Genomic DNA, 9,161 nt, shown 5'->3' on the forward strand with positions numbered 1-9,161 from the left:
TGATGATGCGTATCCCATCCAATTCAATGACTTAAGGAAAATTTGAGGGTTAATTAGTGATGGCACGGTTAATCTGGGGCATTGTCATTCATGGTTTATTGAAAAAGCAAATGGAGATTGATTTGTATGCAAGTTTGTCATGTGTGGAGAAGGACCCTCTAAGCTAGCCCATCATCCATTTAATTCACCAAATTCATCCAACTTTGTTTAAGTCTTTAATTCATTTGTTTTCACTTTAATTTCGCCCAAAACCCAATCCCCTTTACTTTAGTGTGTCAAATTAGTTAGAATCTATCTTAGTTTGTGTTTTTAAGTGTTTTGAGTCAAGTTAAAATCAATTTTCGTACAAAGTCATTCCTAGTGTCTAGTTTGAGTCTATTTAGTTGTTTAAAGCTATTTTTGAGTTTTTGAGTCAGTTTAGAGTAGATTAGCAATCCCTCATAATCCCTCATAATCAACAGGAGGGTTTAATTTGTGTGTTAAGTTAATTTTACATCAACAACTTCCAAACCTCCACACAAAAGCACCACACAACTGAAGATCAGTTTCCAACGACACCAAGAACAAAACCATAGAAAAAATCTACATGGAACAAAATCAAAATCCCATACCCAGAAATTAAGGATAGCAACAAAACCCCCAAATTTTGAAAGCACATATCCAAATAGAAAACCCATTGGCAGAATCGAAAACCATAGAAAACAAAACCAAAGACATGCGATGAGAAAGGTAAACAACTCACTAGGAGAATTTAGCTTTTACAACTTGAAGATCCGTTGAACCCAACCCACCAACCCAAATAACCTATACTGTTGGACAAATGTTTCCCCAACAAAGTGACTCCACACTGGCAACCACGAAGATCAGCAAAACAAAAGTCAGCAAGGGTAAAAAAATGAAAGAAAGCGACAGAGGAGAGTAGGAGAAGTTGAGAAGAAGAACGAAGAAAAATGAAAAGGCAAGGAAAAAAAGAGAGAAGAAAAGTAGAAAAAGGTTGAGTAGCCGATGATCAACACGAGCCCAACATGGATAAAATTGGCATTTTTGCACCCCAAAGACCGAAGAGAAGAGGAACTGAAGGAAAAACAGAGGGCCAAAAACTAATAACTGATATAACAGAAATGCCATATGACATTATTCTAGTGATTGAATTTGTTAATATAGTTAAAAGGGTATTATTGTAATTAGGATATATGGCTATATAAGGGATTGTATAGCTATCATTTTCTTAAATTCATTTGTATACGTTTTCTCTAATCAATCAATACAGTCTCTTTTGTTTCTCTTTACCAATTCTTTCTCTTCCTCTGTACCAACTCTTCATCTTTTGCAATGTAGTTAACATGGTATCAGAGCCACTAGGCTCACGCCATGGATTCTGGTGGTTCTGTTTTTCATTAGATTTCATCGTTTTCTAGTTTTATTTTCTATTCAGATTTCAATAGACTTTCTGTCAAGTTCTTCGGTAGTTCGGTGCTTCCGATATCGTCCTATAATTTTTTGGTTGATTTTTCGTCTGGGCTATGAATAGAGACCCTTGGTGAGATAGGTTTTGATTGTCGAGATTCATCTTCTTTCCGCTGTGCAAATCTTGATTCGGTGGTGATTCAATACATAAAGGACAGTCCTTGAACCTTGATATACAAGCTTGGCAGAATGAGTGAGAATAAGGGACGCATTTGGCAGAGTCGAACAAAAGGGCATGGCAAATCATACAGCTGAGAGGGTCAAGCTTCAAGGTTCGAGAATCGTAATCCAATGGGAATTTTGGGGGAATTTTGTCGCTGCCCTTGCGATTTTGCTAAACTTTATCCAGCTCTAGGATACGACGACATTTGGGTTCTGTTCAGTTGCTCATGCTCGACTTAATCGTCTCAAAATTTCTCTTCTGTGTTGCTGATTGGAAAGTGGGGTTCATCCGATTATTACAGGGATGAACCTAATCCGGAATATGAACCATAAAAGAAAATACCGATTAAACCGATCACAAGAATACCGGCTGCAGTACCTATTATCCAAAGAGGAATCCTTCCAGTAGTATCGGCCATTTGTCCTACTTTCCTCCACATTTTATCAAGTGGTCATGCTAGAGACATAAACAGCCATAGATAATTATGAGATGATATCTTTCCGAATGAGATAAGAGAATTCCTACTATCTATTCTTTTTTTTTATTTTAATTAAATAAATAATTGGAAAATAAAACAACAAGTACAAAAATGAGTAATAACCCCCAGTAGAGACTGGTATGATTCAATTCAACTCTGTCATGTTGTTTCTTGTATCTGTTATCTTCTTTATGCATATATGGTGTTTGTGAAAATGCCTAAATGAAACTAAATGCTGCGAGGAGATCGGAGATCTGGAGATTTGGTTCTTTCTTCTTGGTGATTTGCTCAAATCACTATTTGAATTCTTTGGTGGGAAGCTATGGTTGCTGCTAGTTGGTAGATTGATTCACCAAGGTTTTTGGTTTGCTTCCTTTGCATTCTTTGGCTCAAGATTGAAGTTCTTATCAGGTTCTTGATTTTTGGTTTTCACAGTGCACATAATCTGTTTGATTAAATGTTTTAGTAAGAAAATGTTCGCTATTTTGTCAATTAGTAAGACCGATAGCCAATGAGTGGTATATTGAATTTACACTCCGCTTGTTCATCTTTCTTGTGAGTCTTTTTTGGGATATTAGTGTTATATTTGGGATATTTGGGTTCAAGATTCTTCATTGCTTCACGACCAGTGTTTGTCATGGACTTTATTTGGTTTGCTGGATTTTCGAACCGTGAACTGTGCAATTTTTATGGTGTCCAATTCTATCTCTCCACCTTACTGAAATTCTACTGTTTCTTTATTGGGTTTGAATTGTTCAGAAGTTTATAGCAGCCTATAATGTTGATTTCTTGGAGTGTCATTTCTCCTTGGTTAATTTTGGTATCTAGGAAGATTTAGGAAGCTATCAGGAGTGTCAATCTACTTGGTTAATTTTGGTATCTGGGAAGATTTAGGAAGCTATCAGGAGTGTCAATCTCCTTGGTTGATTTGGTTTCTTGGAGTGTCATTCTCCTTGGTTGATTTGGTGCCAGTCTCTGTAAAGATTTAGGTTGCGTAATTTGCATATACAGTGAGTGTGTTACTATGGCTTCTAAGTTCAAAGTCGAAAATTTGTTGGGTATGTTAAAGATAAAGCTGGATTGTACATGTGGCTTTCATCATGGCTTCACTAACGACAAAAGTTGTAGTCTTATGTGAGTGGGTGCTTTCTTGTTTGCAGCAAGTTAATTCTTGAAGCATGGCAGATATCTTGCTCTTGTAGTTCCAGATCAGTATCAAATACCTGGCTAGTTCAAACTTCACTTGGATACTCCAAGTTTAGTTTGAGGGGGATTAATAATTGATATAACAGAAATGCCACATATCATTATTCTAGTGATTGAATTTGTTAATATAGTTAGAAGGGTATTATTGTAATTAGGATATATGGCTATATAAGGGATTGTATAGCTATTATTTTCTTAAATTCATTTGTATACGTTTTCTCTAATCAATCAATACAATCTCTTTTGTTTCTCTCTACCAATTCTTTCTCTTCCTCTGTACCAATTCTTAATCTTTTGCAATGTAGTTAACAAAAACGTTTAGACACTGGTCATCCACAGTGGCCACCCTGTTTGAGTTTTAGTATATAGGATTTCCTTCCCCTTACCTTGACCGTAGGTTAATATAAATTATTGCTTATGAAAAAAAGAAAATGCTATAAGGTTGCAAGAAACTTATATGCAACGGCCATACGCAACCTTGTAATTCTATGGTAGTGATGTGAAGCTTGTATTAAAAAATCAAAAGACAAGAAAGAATCTACAAAATTGCCAAGACAATTACCTAATCTAAAAAGACTACAACTTATGAGCGGTAACAAGAGAAACACGCGTTCAAAAAGTGAATCACTCTACATATTCAATACTCGCTCATTAGGTGGGATGAAATGTGTAGGTTTTGGGTTAAATTTAATTTTGGCTCAAAAAACCTTTGAATCAATTGAATTAGGGTTAGGATCCAATAAAACGTAGTGAATGAAATTCTTTCCACCTCTACTTTTTGAGAAGGACTTACATATAATAGGTTCACTGCCACATAGCATCTCTGAACCAATAATGCATTGCCATGTGCAAATTTTTCTTCACACACATGGCAATGTATTATTGGATCAGAACATCATGTGATGATGAATCTATTCATATAAGTTGATCTCCTACTTTTTAAGACATCCACACACACACACACGTTGTTCTCTTCTTTTGATACTTGTTCTCAGTGTGAGTCTTGTGAACTATATATGTGGAAGTGAAATTGATGTCTCAATGTGCGCCTAAAAGATTACTTGGTTATATATGGACGCTACTTTTGATATAGTAAATATGCATGCAAGTGCTTTCGTAAAAGCTAACAGCGAGTCCTTGCCGGTGCTGCTTCATGGGATGTTGCAATGTTGGAGACGAAGATTGCATTTTGCTGGTTTATGGATCTGAGTCGGCTGAAGTTAGTGCTTTTCGAGGTAAAATGGAGGGACAAATTCAGATGGATATCAGCCTTTTTTGAACAGAGATTTGTAGGGTTTTGTTTCCACATCTTCATGATATTAACAGTGTTAGATGTTGGGACCATAAATTGCCTTTTGGTAATGGTCGCATCCTATGCATATATATACAAATACAACAACATTTATTACTTTTACGAGTCACGCTTGCCTGCCATATAAAGCTTTGTTCATGTTGACCCTACGATTGTGGACTGAAAAATGCATTTTGGTTCCATCCCTGCCTATGCAAAGCTATGCATATAGTTACCCTGGGAAATTGTAATAGTAAAATAGCGTTTTATTTATTTATGTTATATGCGTGTCATTTATCTTTCAATTTTATCATGCACTTTGACTGTACATGTTTGTGTTGCTCTTCTAGCTGCCAAGACGTGTAACAGTTACTTTATAAAGGGCATTATGTTGAAAGTGTCCTATCAAAGTTCTTTTCACCCTATCACGTGACATGGCGGATGTACTAATATTACAAATTACCTGTATTAGACCACACACACGCACACACACTATGCTAATAACGTGTTCCACTGTCTTCAACAAGGAAACACATTCTTTATTGCTAGTGGGGATTTTCACTTTCATTTGGTGCGAAACTACTCAATTTCGGGTAATGCTATAGAGACTAAATATGTAGACAAAATTTTGTAAATTAAATGATATGGAAGTTGATGATTGAATTCTTACTGATAGAGGTGGCAACGGTTCGATTTGGGGACAGAAATGCTATATCCATTCCCATAACCACGAAAATTAACCATATCCATAACCGCAAAATAACCATCGGGGATTTTCTATTACCATATCCACGGGGTAACCGATTTCCTATAGGTTAACGATTATATGCATCTTCATCAAAAACAAAAAATTATATTCATTCAATTGGCGCACAATAATTTAGTGAATACTAATTTCGTCATTAAATAGCCATGTCTAATAATTAAAAAAAAACATAACAATAAATGAAATTTTGTAGAGTATAAAAGTAAGAGCATTGAATAAAACATTGATGATGTGATCTGTTGATATTTCCCATAAGCATATGGTATTGCGTTTGATGCATAAGGAATATAGTACAGGGTTTTGAATACTATTATATTCTTTGAGCGAAATACTATTATATTATACACTAAATATGTTATGCGGTGAATAATGAATATCGTAATGATGGTATAGCTTCACTCAAATACAATATATATATATATATATATATATTACATAAACTATTATATTATATATTATTCAGTTCGAATTCGGGGATGGATACGGATTGGGAACTCTTGTAACCATATCCAAAACCATAACCGATTAAAGTTCACGGTTTTTCCCCATATCCATAATATTCCCAAATTTTCATACCCAAATTCGCTCCATTTGGGCGGTTATCCACGGTTATCGAGTTAAATGGTTTGAATTGCCATCTCTTTACTTAAGTGTTCATTAATGTGCTTATTTCTTATTGGTGACACATCATTTAGTATGCAAATTTAATTTATAAATTTAGTCTACCTAGCATTAGTCACAGCCTGTCCCCGAACTTATTGTATTATATTCTCGATGAGGTGAATTGACGGAATTACTCCTGAGGGATAGATTGAATTATTGGAATTGGGCAAAAATTTTGGATTTATTTTTATTGCCCTAGTTTATTTTGGTCAAGTTTAGACCTAAATTTTTATGGTGAGTGTTGTTTGATGATGTGTTAGTGTGAGGACCACACACACACACACCCCAAAGACCTCTCCCTCTCTCCCGTGCCTTCTCTCTCTCTCTCCTTGCAAGTCTCTAAGTTGATTTATATCATTTTTAGACCTTAAAACCTTCAAAAATCCTGGGAACTCAAACCCCAGATTTCATGCATTGTTCATGCACTAATTAATGTGAGGTTTTTAGGAGTTTTTAAAGGCATAGGAAGCTTTAAATTGTCTTCACGAATCTTGGAGAAGAAAAATGAAGTGATTTGGACGTCGGAAGGTTGAGATACGACGAGTTGCAGGTTTAGCCAGAATATCGAAGGATTTTTCGACAAGTTCCGTCGGTTTTAGGACCTTTGAAAGGTAAGGTTTTGTTCTACTTGTCCTATGCTTCAAATTGGTTCAAGTTTCGTGGTATTTGGTTGAGATTTGGACAAGATATGAAGGTTTTCGTGATTTTTTCAATTTTCGGTGAACAGTGACGGCGACGGTGACCGGCGAGGCTAATCGGAGAAGAAGATAGAATATTCCGTCAAAGTTGACGGAATATTCTGACGCCATCAGGTAAAACTAACGGATTTTGTTACTTTTTAACGGAATATTCCACAAAATATTCCTAACGGTGTCCCTGTTACCGTCAGTGTGCCTGGCACATGCCTGCGCATGGGTGGCGCGTCTGGCCGTGCCTTGGCTGGCGCGTGGGTAGTCGGAAAATTTTTCTAAAAATATGGGGATGTTCGTGGAGTTGTGTAGATCACGTTGGTATATTCAAACACCCCATTTGAGCATTGTATGAGAAGTTATTAGCCAGTTTTGTCTATGTGCTTTAAATGACGTTTTTATAGTTCTTTCGCATATAAGGGAGACTTATCCCGAGGACAAGCGCGGTCAAGGGCGACTCGGGGGCTACGACCTTTCGACATACCAGTGAGTGGGCTTTTGGTTTTCAGTATATACTTATATACTTGATATTTTCCCATAAAATGTGTTTAAATGAAAGTATGCGTTGAATGCCATACATATAAATTTATATTTTGTATATGAAATAGTATATGACGCATGTTATATAATTGTGGTGCTGTGGACGCTCAGGTAAGTCCAGGTGAGTTATGAATTGTGAATGTTAATTAAAGTTGTGATTAATTGAGAAGCATTGAGCTCATAAACATGCACTTAGGGTGATTATGAATTATGATTTAGCCAGAGATATGGCACATGCCTATTATTAATGTCACCTCTCGCACCATATGCTCACATTGGATCCAATTTAGGTACACAATCTTGTTGTACAGACCATCATAGGTGGTTCCGACTCGTAGGTGACTAGCGATTGATCGCCCAGCTATCATGAGAGCGTAGTATTGAGCATAATTGTATTACACCCAGTATTGTCGTACAGACATTTTTAGTGGTTCTGACTCGTGTGTAGTGTAGTGCCGTATAGGTCATTGTAGTGATTTCTACTAGATTGACTATTGAGCTATGAATTCATCCGTACAGACTTATGCAGGGGTTCCGGCTAATATGTTATTTTCCTTGAATTTATTCTCACCTGAATTACTTATTCTATTTTTATGTTTTGGCATGGCATACTTATGAATATGGTTATGTGAAGCATGATTTGAATTGAGATAATTATATATATACATATATATTGATGCATATGTTATATTCTAACTCTGGGAAAATCTATACATGTTTTACGGCGAGGGGTTAGAACATTTTAATGATGAAATGGTTTTGTAAAACATTTGTTTTTGCCCACTCACGTTTTCTGTTTTGCACCCTTCCAGGTTTTAGGTAGACTGTTGTTGGTGGCGTATGAGGATTCCAGCGTTTTTGACATATATAAATAATTGTAGGACATCTTATGGTACTGTATAATTAGTACTCGTCCTACTGGACTGCACGTAGACTTTCTATGCTCTGATTAGGAGTATTTAGACTTGTATCTCACTCTTAACACTTCTTGTTTGTTTGTGCACATTAGTAGCTTTCAGTTTTTGTTTATTTGTATAACTCTTATCTTTATTGCTTCCGCACTATGAACATGGCTACGTCACCCTCACCTGACGGCCAGCATGCCTTGATCTTGATCGAGGAGTGTCAGTTTGGTATTAGAGCCTAGGTTTAGCAGTCCTGTTAGAGTTCATGAATATTCTACTCATTGTGATGTCTTCTGTCAGAACTATGCCGCCTTGTAGAAAGCCCCGCCACTTAGATGAGCCTAGTTTCCCCGATACTTCTCAATTAGGGGAAGCTATAATTAATGCCATTCAGTCTTCGTTTCGTCCTCCTCAAAGGACACCTCTTGAGACTATGTATAATCTGAAGCTGAATCACTTCATAGGAAATGAAGGACATAAGGGAGCGAAGAAGTGGCTTAATTATGTCGAGAAGACTTTCATTGTGATGTAGAATCAGGGGAATCTTCCTCCTGATAGGTGGGTCGAGATGACTACCTGGTATTTGGGTCCGGAGCCTGCATCCTGGTGGAGATAAGAGTCATATCAAATGACACTAGAGATTGTAGCGGATTGGGAAGTGTTTAAACAGTTGTTTCGGAAAAGGTTCATTCCTCCTAAGTACATTGATTGCAAGAAACAAGCCATTTAAAGCAAGGAAAGATGTCAGCAAATGTGTATTATAGGAAGTTCACTAATTTGTCTCGATATGATCCGGAGGTTGCTGCTAATCCGGTTGAGATGCTCTGTCGTTTCAGGTTAGGTACTAAGAAGAAATGGCGTTCTATAGCGACATCGACTCCCTATGCCACTTACCAGGAGTTTTATGAGGTTTTACTGAGGATTAAGGACTCAGAGAACATGCTCAGTAAAGTGAAGATGAAGAAGAAAAGAATGGGAACCAGAGGCAAGATG

This window comes from Malus sylvestris, chromosome 6 (assembly GCF_916048215.2).
Source record: "Malus sylvestris chromosome 6, drMalSylv7.2, whole genome shotgun sequence".
NCBI classification, from domain to species: domain Eukaryota; kingdom Viridiplantae; phylum Streptophyta; class Magnoliopsida; order Rosales; family Rosaceae; genus Malus; species Malus sylvestris.